The sequence below is a fragment of the Neomonachus schauinslandi genome, unplaced genomic scaffold (assembly GCF_002201575.2).
Source record: "Neomonachus schauinslandi unplaced genomic scaffold, ASM220157v2 HiC_scaffold_289, whole genome shotgun sequence".
Classification (NCBI taxonomy): Eukaryota; Metazoa; Chordata; class Mammalia; order Carnivora; family Phocidae; genus Neomonachus; species Neomonachus schauinslandi.
Window position 1 is genome coordinate 1 of NW_025408989.1, and position 14,785 is coordinate 14,785.

A 14,785-nucleotide genomic window follows, 5' to 3' on the forward strand; every position below is an offset into this window, starting at 1 on the left:
TTTTTAATTCTCTTGGGTACATACCTAGAAGTGGAATTGCTGGGTGATGTGGTAACTCTATGTTTAACGCTTTTGAGGAACTGCCAAACTGTTTTCCACAGGTGACTACACCATTTTATGTTTCCACCAATGTATGAAGGTTCCAGCTTCTCCATAATCTTGCTACCACTTATCATTGTCTGTTTGTTTGTTTATAGCCATCTTAGTGAGTGTAAAGTACTATCTCATTATAGCCTTGATTTGTACTTGCCTAATGACTTAAGACATCAAACGTCTTGTCATGTGCTTATTGGCCATTTGTGTATTTTCTTTGGAGAAACATCTCTTCAAATCCTTTGCCCATTTAAAAATTTGATTATTTGTCTTTTTATTGAGTTGTAAGAGTTCTTTATATTCTGGATATTCTGAATACTAGACTTTTATCAGACATATGATTTGTAAATGTTTTCTCCCATTCTGTGAGTTGTCTTTCACTTTTGTGATAATGTCCTTTGAAGCACAAAAGTCTGTTTTTTTATAAAGTCCAATTTATTTATTTTTCCTTTGGTTATTTGTGCTTTTGGTGTCATGTCTAAGAAGCTGTTGCTTGATCCAAGGTCAGAAAGATTCCTAGTTTTATAACTTGAGCTCTTCCATTTAGGTAGTTGATCCATTTCGAGTTAATTTTTATATATGGTATGAAGTATAAGAATCCAACTACATTATTTAAGATATACAGTTGTCCCAGCACCATTTGGAAACACCAGTCTTCCCACACTGAATTGTTTTGGCATTTTTTTTTAAAAAAGAAAAGAAAATTAATAGACCATAAATGTGAGTATTTATTTCTGGACAGTCAGTTCTGTTCCATCGATTTATATGTCTGTTCTTTTTTTTTTTTTTAAAGATTTTATTTACTTATTTGACAGAGAGACACAGCGAGAGAGGGAACACAAGCAGGGGGAGTGGGAGAGGGAGAAGCAGGCTTCCCGCTGAGCAGGGAGCCCAACGCGGGGCTCGAACCCAGGACCCTGGGATCATGACCTGAGCCGAAGGCAGACGCTCAACAACTGAGCCACCCAGGCGCCCCTACATGTCTATTCTTATGCCAGTATCCCACTATGATTACTGTAGCTTTGAATTGGGTTTTGAAGCCAGGGCACATGAGTCTTTCCACTTTGTTCTTCCTTATCAAGATTGTTTTGGCTATTCTGGGTCCCTTGATTTGACGTATGAATTTTAGAATTAACTTGCCAATTTTTGGAAAGAAGTCAGCTGTGATTTTGATAGGGAATGTGCTGAAACCATAGTTCAATTTGGGGCATAGTGCCTTTTTAACAATATTTTCTTCTAATCCATGAACGTGGCATATCTTTCCATTTATTTTGATGTTCTTTAATTTCTTTCAACAATGTTTTATAGTTTTCAGTGTAGTCTTGTACTTCTTTGGTTAATTTTTTCCTAAGTATTTTATTCTTTTTAATATTGTTATACATGGAATTGTTTTCTTAATTTCATTTTGGACTACTCATTGCTAGTGTATAGAAATACAGCTAATTTTTACACATTGATCTTGTATCCTGCAACCTTGCTGACCCCATTTATTAGTGCTAAGTTTTTTCCTACATTCCTAGGAATATGTCTTGTGGTCTTCTGGTTTCCCAGGAATATGTTGAAGCATTTCAAAGTCTCTGTGGACATCTTATTTCTCAGCTTTTTCCTTTTAAGATTTTTGGTTAGGCTATTTTTTTGTCCCGCCTGTTAATCCATTGCCTCACATGACCACCAGGATAAAACATTTACCTGTAATTGTTTTTTAAAAATGCCCCTTGAGAAGAAGAGGCTTTTAGCACTGTGCAGCTCTCAGTGAGGTCAAAGACAAGCTTTTCAAGCGAGGTTTTCCAGGGAACCCACTATACAGGTAAAACAATGACAGTTCTTTGAAAATGAGGCTTTAAAATAGCCAAACTGTGGAAAGAGCCGAGATGCCCTTCCACAGATGAATGGATAAAGAAGATGTGGTCCATATATTCGATGGAATATTACTCAGCCATCAGAAAAGATGAATACCCAACTTTTACATCAACATGGATGGGACTGGAGGAGACTATGCTAAGTGAAATAAGTCAAGCAGAGAAAGTCAATTATCATATGGTTTCACTTATTTGTGGAACATAAGGAATAACATGGAGGACATTAGGAGAAGGAAGGGGGAAATGGGGGGGGGGGAATTGGAGGGAGAGATGAACCATGAGAGACTATGGACTCTGAGAAACAAACAGGGTTTTAGAGGGGAGGGGGGGAGGGGGGATTGGTTAGCCCGGTGATGGGTATTAAGGAGGGCATGTACTGCATGGAGCACTGGGTGTTATACGAAAACAATGGATCGTGGATCACCACATCAAAAACCAATGATGTATTGTATGGTGACTAACATAACATAATAAAATGAAAAAAAAGAAAATGAGGCTTTAAGGAACTCCAGCTCCATTTTGCTCCCCTGGGATGTGGGCCATTTTTCAAGGCGACCATCAGGATAGAGAGCAGAGGTCTAGGACAAGTTAAAACAACAGATCTCACTGTTCTTACGGAAATTAGTTTTTATTTAATGAATGCTCTCTGGGTTGCTGCAAGCCCATTGGTTAAATTTTCCAAACTTCTAACAGAGTTGATTCTGACCATTTTTGCCAGTTTTTGTCATTGTTGTTGTTGCTTTTATGAGAGATGAATTTTCAGATGTCCTCACTTTCCCATTTTAGCTGATTTGCCTATAACATGGTTTTTTAAATCTCTAAAGTCTCAATGACCATTGGCTAATTAAACACTTAGTCATGTGAGATGATTAGAGAAAAGGAATAAAAATAGAAAAAAGTATTTCTCAGAGAAGCTCTCCCAGATGGAGAGATGAAGTTCAACAAAGTATTTCTATATTTAGTGCTCTCAAAGTTAAGTTTAAGGTAACAGCTATTTTTAAATCCCCTTTTCTTCATACGAGTTAAACACAAGCTTTGAAGTCAAAACTGATTTCAAATTCCAGCTCTGCTTCGGACTCTCTTGACAATCTAGGACAAATTACATAACCTCTCTGTACCTCAGTTTCCTCGTTTGTAAAATGGGGTAATGATCATATCTATCACATAAGGTTATTGTGAGGATTAAATGTGAAATGCTGATCACAGATGCCTTACAGTCCAATAGTATTGGTTGTGATGATTATCTTTCTAATATTTGGCAAAAGTACAGTAATGATTCTTGAGTATAGTCAACCTCAAGGAAGATTTTCTTCTCTTTCTTCCTATTTCTTTTACCTTTTTTTGTTTTTAAAGCATTGAGAAGAAAATGTAGTCAACACTTTGGAATAAAAACTTGTGTCAAAGAATGAACATATGTTATTTATTTATTCGACAAACATTCATTAAATAACTAGTAAATAACATTCATTAAATAACTAGTAAATAACAAGCACTATGTCAGGCACAGGGACAATGACAATCAAGTATGGTCCCTGCCCTCAAGGAGCCGACAGTCCAGGAGACTGACAAGGAAACAGGTGATTACATGCCATGACAAAGGCTGTGATACAAGGATACACGGAACATGTGGTGGGAGTATAGCTTTCACCAGTTCCTCCTACGTTTAGCCCCTATTGTTTGGCTCCAAAACTGAGGAATTGGTCCTCTTTTTGTCTTTAACTGCGTGGTTTAAACTGTGGAATTTTTTAAATTTCTAGAGATAAGAGAAAAACACCTTAAATCATGGAGGACACTAGAAATGGTATTTCCTACAGAGCCAGGGCTTCCTACTAGGGTAGTCACTTCTGGGGTTTTCAACCTGAAAAGTTCTTTGGCATAGGTTTTCTTTGCCGTCCACTTAAAAAAAAATGTTTTTTCTCTTTCCCACTTTATCATTCAGAGACCTGGGTAGTTCCCAAAGGAAGACTGCTTTACAGATTTATAGGCAAAGGCGGAAAATGATTACTTTTGACCTTCAAGTCCCATACCAAAAAAAATGAACATAAACTTTCATGGTAGTCACTGAAAATGCAGATAATTTTAATTCCATTGCATTTTTCAGAATTCTCAATCGTAACCCTCTGACAACTGTTGAAGATTCGTATCTTTTTAAATTGCCGGCATTAAAATATTTGTAAGTATTACAACAATCTCATGGCCCATGAGATGATTTCTGCTGTTTTTTAAAGATTAAGTATCTTGCATTTTGGTTAAAAAGTCATAATTTAAATTTTAACTGGGTTATTGAAATAAGAATTATTGGCAAAGAAACAATGTATATGGGCAAGACAGCCTGCAGAGGAAGAAAGCAGTATTGAAGAACACATACAGATATGGAACATGCAGATGTATGCAGAAATATCATTTATCATGTATGTAGAAATATCATTTGTCTCAAAAAGCAAAGTGGAATAAGATGTACATTATTTAAAAAAAAAGATTAATCAAGAGAGGTGGATGCAATTGAGAATGAGAAGTAGGATAATGGTAAAAAGAGATTGTACTGTTCATCACCAAGGTGATAAATTTGATGATGCACGTAAATTTAAATTTCTTCAATAAAAGTTCTCTGAAATTATTGTCCATAGCAAGTTAACTCTTGAGCTGGCTTGACGGAATTTAACTAATCACATGTTGTTAAGTCTCTTTTTAAGTATAGAATTTTTGTCTTTGGTATCATTCATGTTTGGACTTTCTCCTTCAGAGACATGGGAACAACACAGGTGTCACTTCCAACAATTGAGAGCATCCTCATGATGACCCGTGAATTGGAAAAACTGTAAGTTGATTTTTCTTCTGTTTATTTTCACTTAGTTGTTTATGTTTGTTTTATTCTTTTCTTAAGTCAGATTTATTGAGGTATAATTTTCATTCAATAAAATTTACTCTTTTTAAGTGTACAGTTTGATGAGTTTTGGCAAACATACAGCTACGTAACCACCACCACATTTGAGATATAGAACATTTTTGTTTGCAGTCATCCCCTCTTCCCACCATCAACCCCTGGCAGCCACCAGCCTCATTTTTGTCCCTATAGTTTTGCCTTTTCCACCACGTCTTATAAATGAAATCATACAGTATGTAGTCTTTTGTGATTGGCTCCTCTCACTCAGCATAATCCTTTTGAGAGTCATCAAGGTTGTTGCATCTATCTGCAACTCATTCCTTTTTATTGCTGAGTAGTATTCCAGTAGTCTGTTTATGCATTCATCAGTTAATGGACATTTGAGTTGTTCTTAGTTTTTTTGTCTATTATGAATAAATCTGCTAAAAGCAGTCACATGCAGGTCTTTGTGTGAGCATATGTTTTCATTTTGGGGGGAGGTAAAATACTTAATGGTAGGACTGCTACATCATATGCTAAGTGTATATTTAACTTTTTTTTTTTTTATTTATTTGAGAGAGAGAGAATGAGAGAGAGCAAGCACATGAGAGGGGGGAGGGTCCGAGGGAGAAGCAGACTCCCTGCCGAGCAGGGAGCCCGATGCGGGACTCGATCCCGGGACTGCAGGATCATGACCTGAGCCGAAGGCAGTCGCTTAACCAACTGAGCCACCCAGGCGCCCTATATTTAACTTTTTAAGAAACCGCTTACCTGGGGGCACCTGGGTGGGTCAGTCGGTTAAGTGTTCGACCCTTGATATTGGCTTAGATCATGATCTCAGGGTCGTGAGATCAAGCTCCCAGTTGGGCTCCACGCTGAATGTGGAGCCTGCTTAAGATCCTCTCTCTCCCTATTCCTCTCCCTGCACCTCCCCACCCCCGGCTCATATGCACCCATGTGTGTGCTCTCTCTAAAAAAAGAAACAAACAAACAAACAAAAAACACACAAAAAAAGTGCTTACCTGTTTTTAAAATGGATGTACCTTTTTGCATTCCAACCAGCAGTGTATGAGATCTTCACCTTATGTTTCAGTTAAAAAATTTTTTTTAGACTTTCTTATAGGTATGTATGTAGGCTGTATCTCATTGTGGCTTTAATTTGCATTTCTCTAATAGCTCATGATGTTGAGTGTCTACTCATGTACAGATACCTTTTTTTTTTTTAATTGCAGGAGAACCAGTTTATTTTTTTTTAAAGATTTTTATTTATATATTTGACAGAGAGAGAGACAGCGAGAGAGGGAACACAGGCAAGGGGAGTGTGAGAGGGGAAGCAGGCTTCCCGCTGACCAGGGAGCGCAATGCGGGGCTCGATCCCAGGACCCTGGGATCATGACCTGAGTCAAAGGCAGCTGCTTTAACCACTGAGCCACCCAGGCACCCCATGTACCAGATACCTTTTTTAAATGATGTGTCCTTCAAATCCATTTTTCTTTTCCTTTTCTTTTTTTTTAAGATTTCTTTATTTATCTTAGACAAAGAGAGAGAGAGTGAGTGAGTGTGGTGGGGGGGAGAGGCTGAAGGAGATAGAGAGAGAGAATCTCAAGCAGACTCCCCGCCAAGCGTGGAGCCTGACTCAGGGCTCAATCCCACAAGCCTGAAACCATAACCTGAGCCAAAATCAAGAGTCGGACACTCAACAGACTGAGCCTCCCTGGCACCCCCCAAATCCATTTTTTAATTGGATACATATTAGTGAGTTTTAAGAGTATGTTATATATTCTGGGGAAAGTCCTTTCTCTCAGATAGGTGTTCAGCAAATTTCTCCCAGGTTGTGGTTTGTCTTCATTCTGTTCTATCTCTGAAGACCAGAAGTTTTTAATGTTTAAATTTTGATGCACTCACCTATTTCACCTATCCTCCCAGCCCCTGTCCTCTCTGGTATCCATCAGTTTGTTCCCTATAATTAAGAGTGTGTTCCTTGATTTGTCTCTCTCTTTCTCGATTCGTCTCTCTCTTTCTTGCTCTTTTTTTCCCTTTGCTCATTTTTTTTGGTTTCTTAAATTTCACATATGAGTGAAATCATATGGTATTTGACTTTCTCTGACTGACTGACTTCACTTACATTGTACTCTCTAGCTCCATCCATGTTGTTGCAGATGGCAAGAGTTCATTCTTTTTTATGGCTGAATAATATTCCACAATTTATATATATGAATCTCTTCTTTATCCATTTATCTATCAAGGGACACTTAGGTTACTTCCATAATTTGGCTATTATGAATAATGCTGCAATAAACATAGAGGTGCGTGTATCCCTTTGAATTAGTGTTTTTGTATTCTTTGGTTAAATACCCAGAAGTACAATTCCTGGATTATAGAGTAGTTCTATTTTTAATTTTGTGAGTTATAGAACTCCATACTGTCTTCCTCAGTGGCTGCATCAGTTTGCATTCCCACCAACAGTGCATAGGGTTCCTATTTCTCCATATCCTCACTAGAATTTGTTGTTTGTGTTTTTTATTTGAGCCATTCGACAGATGTGAGGTTGATATCTCATTGTGGTTTTGATTGGCATTTTCCTGATGATGAGTGACGTTGAACATCTTTTCCTGTGTCTGCTGGCCCCATCTGTAGGTCTTCTTTAAAAAAAAAAAAAAAAGATTTTATTTATTTATTTGGGAGAGAGCACAAGCGGGGGGGAGAGGCCGAGGGAGAGGGAGAAGCAGACTCCCCACTGAGCAGGGAGCACTATGTGGGGCTCGATTCCAGGACCCTGAGATCGTGACCTGAGCTGAAGGCGGACGTTTAATCCACTGAACCACCCAGGTGCCTCTGTGTGTCCTCTTTGGAGAAATGTCTGTTCATGTCTTCTGCCCATTTTAAATTGCATTATTTGGGGGGCTTTTTGGTGTTGAGTTGTATAAATTCTTTATATATTTTGGATACTAAACCCTTATTGAATATGTCACTTGCAAATATCTTCTCCCATTCAGCAGGTTGTCTTTTAGTTTTGTTGATTGTTTCCTTTACTATGCAGAAGCTTTTTATTTTGATGTAGTCCCAATAGTTTACTTTTGCTTTTGTTCCCCTTGCCTCAGGAGACATATTTAGGAAGATGTTGTTAAAGCCAATATCAGAGAAATTACTGCGTGTGCTCTCTTCTAGGATTTTTATGGTTTTAGGTCTCACATTTAGGTCCTTAATCCATTTGGAGTTTACTTTTATATATGGTGTAAGAAAGTGGCCCAGTTTCATTCTCTTGCACACAGTTGTCCAGTTTTCCTAACAACATTTTTTGAAGAGACTGTCTTTCTCATTGCATATTCTTGCTTCCTTTGTTGAAGATTAATTGACCATATAATTGTAAGTTTGCTTCTGGGCTTTCTATTCTGTTCCATTGATCTATGTGTCTATTTTTGTGCCAGTACCATACTGTTTGGATTACTACAGCTATGTAATATAACTTGAATTGTGGAATTGTGATATCTCCAGTTTTGTTTTTCTTTTTCAAGATCGCTTTGGTTATTCAGGGTCTTTTGTGGTTCATACAAATTTTATGATTGTTCTAGTTCTGTGAAAAATGCTATTGGAATTTTGATAGGGATTGTATTAAATCTGTAGATTGCTTTGGGTAGTAATCCCAGATCTGCTTTCTGTTACTAAAAATTAGTTTGCATTTTCTAGAATGTTATATAAATGGAATCATGTGGTAAGTACTGTTTTCTAACTGGCGTCTTTCATTCATCATAATTATTTTGATTCATCCATGTTGTTATGTATATCAATAATTCATTTTTATTGCTGAATAGTATTCCATTATATGGATATGCCACAATTTATCTGCTCACCATTGATGAACATTTGATTTGTTCCAATTTTCGGCTATTAAAAATAAAGCTTCTATGTGTGTACAAGTCTTTGTATGGATACATACTTCCATTTCTCTTGGGGTAAATACCTGGAAGTGGATGCCTGGTTCATATGGTAAGTGTGTGTTTAAGTTTTTAAAAAATTATTTTCCACAGTGGTTGTACCATTTTACATTCCCACCAGCAATGTATGAGGTTTCCATTTTCTTCACATTTTTGCTAATACTTGCTATAGTAAGTGTTTTTAATTTTAGACAGTTGAATAGGTGTATAGTGGCATCTCTGTGGCTTTTATTTGCATTTCCTTTATACTTAATGATGTCAGATATCTTTTCATATGCTTGTCTTTCAGCTATATTATTATTGAATTTTGAGAGTTCTGTATATATTCTGGAAACAAGTCCTCTATCAAATATGTAATTTACTAAATATTTTTTCCCATTTTGTAGCTCGTATTTTCATTCTCTTAAGAGTGTCTTTTGCGAGATAGAAATTCTTAGTTTTGATGGTGTCCAATTTATCTTTTTTTTGTAGGCTATCCTTATGGTGTCATATCTTAAGAAATCTTGCCCAACACAAGGTCTCCTGTGTTTTCTTTGAGACGCTTATAGTTTTAGGTTTTATATTTGGATCTTTGAGCCAATTTGAGTTCATTTCTGTATATGGTTTGGATTGATGTTTGCTTTTTTTGCATATGGATGTCCAGTTGTTCCAGCACCATTTGTTGGAAAGACTATCCTTTCTCCACTCAGCTGCCTTGGAACCTGAAAATAAGTTGTTCCTATCTCTTTCCTTCTGGACTTTCTATTCTGTTTCTTTGATTTGTTTGTCTAAATTTATACTAACATCACAAAGTCTTGAAAGTGTAGCTTCATAAGTCTTGTAATCTGGTAGTGTTAGTCCTCCAATTTTGTCTTCTTTTTCAAAGCTGTTTGGCTATTCTAGGAGCTTTACATTTCCATATGAATTTTAGCATTAGCTTGCCAATTTCTACAGACAAGTCTGGTGGGATTTTTATCTGTAAATCAATTTGGGGAGAATTGACATCTTAACAATATTGAATCTTCTGATCCATGAACACTTTATGTCTCTTCATTTATTTAGGTGTTCTTTAATTTTTCCCAGGAATATTTTATAGTTTTCCGTGTGTAAGCCTTTTACATCTCTTCAGACTTTTCTAAGTATTTTATACTTTTGATGCTATTATAAGTAATATTTTTTCAAATTTCAATTTCTAATTGTTTATTGCTAGGTATTAGAGATAAATTAATTTTTTGTATATTGATCTTTTTCCTGCAAACTTGATAAACTCGTTTATTAGTTCTAGTAACCTTTTTATAGATTCCATCAGGCTTTCTCCATAGATGATCATTTTATCTGCAAATAAAGATAGTTTTGCTTCTTCCTTTCCATTTTGAATACCTTCTCTTTCTTTTTCTTGCTGTATTGCACTGACTGGAACCTTCAGTGCACTATCAAATAGAAGTAATGAGAGAAGACTTCCTTTCCTTTGTCCTGATCTTGGAGAGAAAGCATTTGTCTTTCACTATTAAATATGATGTTCGGGATTTTTCTGTAGAAGTCTCTTATCAAGATGAAGTTTCCTTCCGTCCCAGTTTGCCAAGGGCTTCTTTTTTTTTTAATTTGTAATCAGGAATGGATGTTAGATTTGTCAGATACTTTTTCTCCATCTATTACAATGATTGTATAATTTTTTTAGTTTATTAACTTGGGTAAATTACACTGATTTTCAAATATAAACCAATCTTGCAATCCTGAGATAAACCCCACTTCATAATGTAGCTAGCATCTTTTCATATATTGTTGGATTTGATATAGTAAAATTTTGTTTAGAAGTTTGCATCTGTGCTCATGAGAGATATTGGTGTGTTGTTTTCTTTTCTTGTAATGTCTTTGTCTAGTTTTGATAAAGCAAAAGTTGACCTTAAAAAATGAGCTGGGAAGTTTTCCCTTCTCTTCAATTCTTTGGTAGAGTTTGTGTAGAATTGGCATTATTTCTTCCTTAAATGTTTGGTAGAATTCACCAGTGAAACATGTGGGTTTGAAGCTTTCTATGTGAGAAGGGTTTAAACTGCACACTCTATTTCTTTAATAGTGCTATTTAAGTGACATATTTATTTTTGAGTAGTTTATGTCTTTAAGGACTCTGTCCATTTCATTTTGAATTTATTGACATGAATTAGTTTATAATATTCCCTTATCATCCTTTGAATATATGTAGAATTTGTATTGATGTCACCCCTCTCGTTTCTGTTATTGATAATTTGTGTCTTCTCTTGTCTTTTCTTGATCAATATGGCTAGAGGTATATCAATTTTATTTACCTTCTCTAAAAACGGTCTTTTCTTTTCACTGACTTCTCTATTTTTCTGTTTTCCATTTTATTTCTGCCTTGATCTTTATTATGCTATTTCTTCTCCTTACTCAGTGATTAATTTTCTTTTTCTAGTTTCTTAAAAGTGGACGCTGGGGAAGCTGAACACTGTGTTAGCAACATCCCACATGGTGACATGTTTTCAGTTTCAGTCAGTAAAAAACATAGTTCTTAATTTCCCTTTTGCTTATTTTACCCACAGGGTTACTTAGAAATGTATTGTTTAGTTTCCAAATATTTGGAGATTTTTCAAATCTGTTAATTTCTAATTTAATTCCATTGTGGTCACAGAACATATGTTGAATAACTGAAATCCTTTTAAATTTATCGAGTCTTGTTTTATATCCATGTATTCTGGTAATAGATGAGAATATGGTCTATTTTGGTAAATATTATGTGTCTACTTGAAAAAAACGTGTATTCTGAATTTGGGTGGAGTGATCTATAAATATCAATTAGATCAAGTAGGTTGATAGTGTTCAAGTCAGCTATATCTTTACTGATTTTTTATATTTTTTTTCTGTCAATTATTGAGAGAGGGGTATTGAAATCTCCAACTATAATTGTGTATGTATTTGTTTCTCTTTGCCATTCTCCTTAATATATTTTGAAGTTCTTTTATCAGATGCATAAATATTTAGGTTATGTCTTTTTTATTAGTTGACATTTCTATCATGATGGAATAACCTCCTTTATCCTTGGTAATATTCTTTGCTGAAATTGACTTTGTCTTATAGTAATATAACCACTCAAGGTCTGTTTTGATTAGTGTTAACATAGCATAATTTTTTCCATACTTTTAACCTACTTGTATGTTTCTGTTGAAGATCATTCTTGTAGACAGCATGTAGTTTTGGCTTGTGCTTTTTTATCTGGTGTGACAACTCTATCTTTTAATTAGGGTGATTATACCATTTATATTTAATGTAATTATTTATATGATTACATTTAAAGCTACTGTCTAATATTTTTTATGTGTCCCATCTGTTCTTTGTTTCGTTTTTTTTTTTTTCTTTTTCTTCCTGCTTTTGGATTGACTGAGTACATTTTATTATTTTATTTGTTGACTAATTAGTTACAACTCAGGTTTTGTTATTTTAGTAGTTGCTTAATGGTTTGTAGTGTTCATCTTTAACTTATCACAGTCTATCTTCAGATTATATTATATGATTGCATGATTGGTATAAGAACCTTACAATACATAGTATACTGCCATTTTTCCCTTCCTGGGCTTTGTGCTATTGTTTTCATACATTTTACTTTTTTTTTAAATAAAGATTTTATTTATTGATTTGATAGAGAGAGACAGCCAGAGAGGGAACACAAGCAGGGGGAGTGGGAGAGGGAGAAGCAGGCTTCCCGCTGAGCAGGGAGCCCGACGCGGGGCTTGATCCCAGGTCCCTGGGATCGTGACCTGAGCCGAAGGCAGACGCTTAACGACTGAGCCACCCAGGTGCCCCTAATTTTACTTATAAACATCAGACCATATTATGTTTTTTGTTTAACCAATAAGTTAACTCTCTTATTGAAGTATAGTTGATGTAATATTAAATTAGTTTCAGATGTACAACATAGTGATTCAACAATTACATACATTTTGAAATGCTCACCACAATAAGTATATTACAGTATTATTGACTGTATTCCCTACATTATACTTTTGATCCGGTGACTTATTTATTTTATAACTGGAAGTTTGTACCTCTTAATCCTTTTCACCTATTTTGACCATATCCCCACCCTCTCTGCTTTAGCAACCACCAGTTTGTTCTCCATATTTATGAGTGTGTTTCTCTCTTTTTTGTTGTTGTTGTTTGTTCATTTGTTTTTGTTTTTTTTTAAAGATTCTACATATAAGTGAAATCACATTGTATTTGGATATTTAAATAGTAAGAAAAATCTTATATATTTACCTATGTAGTTACGAGTTCTACTGTTCCTCGTTCTTTTATGTGGATCCACATTTCCATCTGGTATCATTTTCCTTCCGCTTAAAAATATTTCCTTTAGCATTTCTACAGTGTAAGTCTACTAGTGATGAATTCTTTCAGCTTTTGCATGTCTCAGATAGTCTTTGTTTTGCTTTTGTTTTTGAAAGATCTGAATATAGAATATTAGCTTGATAGTTGTTGGGTCCCCTCTCCTCTTCACTGCTTTAAAGACTGAGTTCCATTATTTCCAAGAAGAAATATGTTGTCATTATTATCTTTGTTTCTCTATATGTTGTGTATGGTTTTTTTTCCTTTTGCTGCTTTTAAGATGTTCTCTTTATTGATGGTTTTGAGCACTTTGATTATGATATGCCTTCATGTAGTTTTGTCCATGTTTCTTTTTTTTTTTTTAAGATTTTTTATTTATTTATTTGACAGAGAGAGAGACACAGCGAGAGAGGGAACACAAGCAGGGGGAGTGCGAGAGGGAGAAGCAGGCTTCCCGCCAAACAGGGAGCCCGATGCGGAGCTCGATCCCAGGACCCTGGGATCATGAGCTGAGCCGAAGACAGACGCTTAACGAATGAGCCACCTAGGCGCCCCAATTGTCCATGTTTCTTGTGCTTAGAGTTTATTGACCTTCTCGGATTTGTGGTTTTATTGGGTTTGCCTGTTTGGAAAATTTTAGGCTATTATTTTTTCAAAATTTCTTCTATTTCCTCTCCTTCATTCACTCTAAGTACACATATATTAGGCCACTTGAAGCTGTTGTACAACTCACTGAGTTAAGTAGAGGCATGGGTTTTTTAGTCTGGGTTTTTTTTAACATATGAAATACAGTTATAACTTTTTTTAAAAGATTTATTTATTAGAGAGAGAGCATGAGCAGGTGGGGCAGAGGGAGATGGAGAGAGAATCTCAAGCAGACTCCACGCTGAGCTAGGAGCCCATTGTGGGGCTTGATCTCATGACCCTGAGATCATGACCTGAGCTGAAACCAAGAGTCAGATGTTTAAATGATTGCGCCACCCAGGCACCCCAGTTACAGTTTTGATTGATTGCTTTCTATCTTCAGTATGGGTCATATTTCAGACTTATTCAGACTCTTCTTAGAAATCTACCCTCTTCCTGTGTGCTCTCAACCCAAAGTGAGACTTTTGGGTTGGAAGGAGATACTTCTGAACTAAACTACAGATCAGTGTCACCCAGTTCTCATCTTTATCTTATTCTAGGCTTACCATACCCCCTACCATCCTTACCTTTCTGTTGGACACCTCTGTCCTTCTATTTATTTACAATATTCAAGAGCAGTAATTGGCCAACTGGTCCCTACCCAAACATCCAGGCCATATGCCTCAAGAATTCCTTTTTGCACAGCCCTGTGATGCCGTTGGCATGCCTACTCAAGTAACTCCTTTAGCACTAATTTAATTCTCTGTTTCCATTTATAGGATTTTACCTAGCCAGATGGCCTGCTGTCTCTGCCAATTCAAAAATAATATTGAGGTTGTCTGCAAGACAGTCAAGCTGCATTGTGACAGTGAATGTCTGACAAATGCCACACATTGTGGTGAGTCTGAATTGCCTCATGATAAATTTTTTAATTTTTATTTTATTTATTTTTTTTATTTTTAATCAACAATGATAAAATTTTTAACTAATGATGTCATTGCGTTATTTTTATTCATTCAGAGTCAAATCCCTAAATCTCTCTTTTTTAAAAAAAAGATTTATTTATTTGAGAGAGAGAGAGCACGTGAGTCGAGGGAGGG

General features: G+C 35.8%; 1 long non-coding RNA gene across 1 annotated transcript; it reads left to right on the forward strand.

Moving 5' to 3' along the window:
* The first annotated feature begins 4,051 nt into the window (after nt 1–4,051).
* Nucleotides 4,052–14,569, forward strand: LOC123323713. The gene is made up of 3 exons (XR_006539513.1): nt 4,052–4,125; nt 4,696–4,770; nt 14,465–14,569. It is a non-coding gene; the product is annotated as an uncharacterized LOC123323713 (long non-coding RNA).
* Nucleotides 14,570–14,785: the final 216 nt, after the last annotated feature.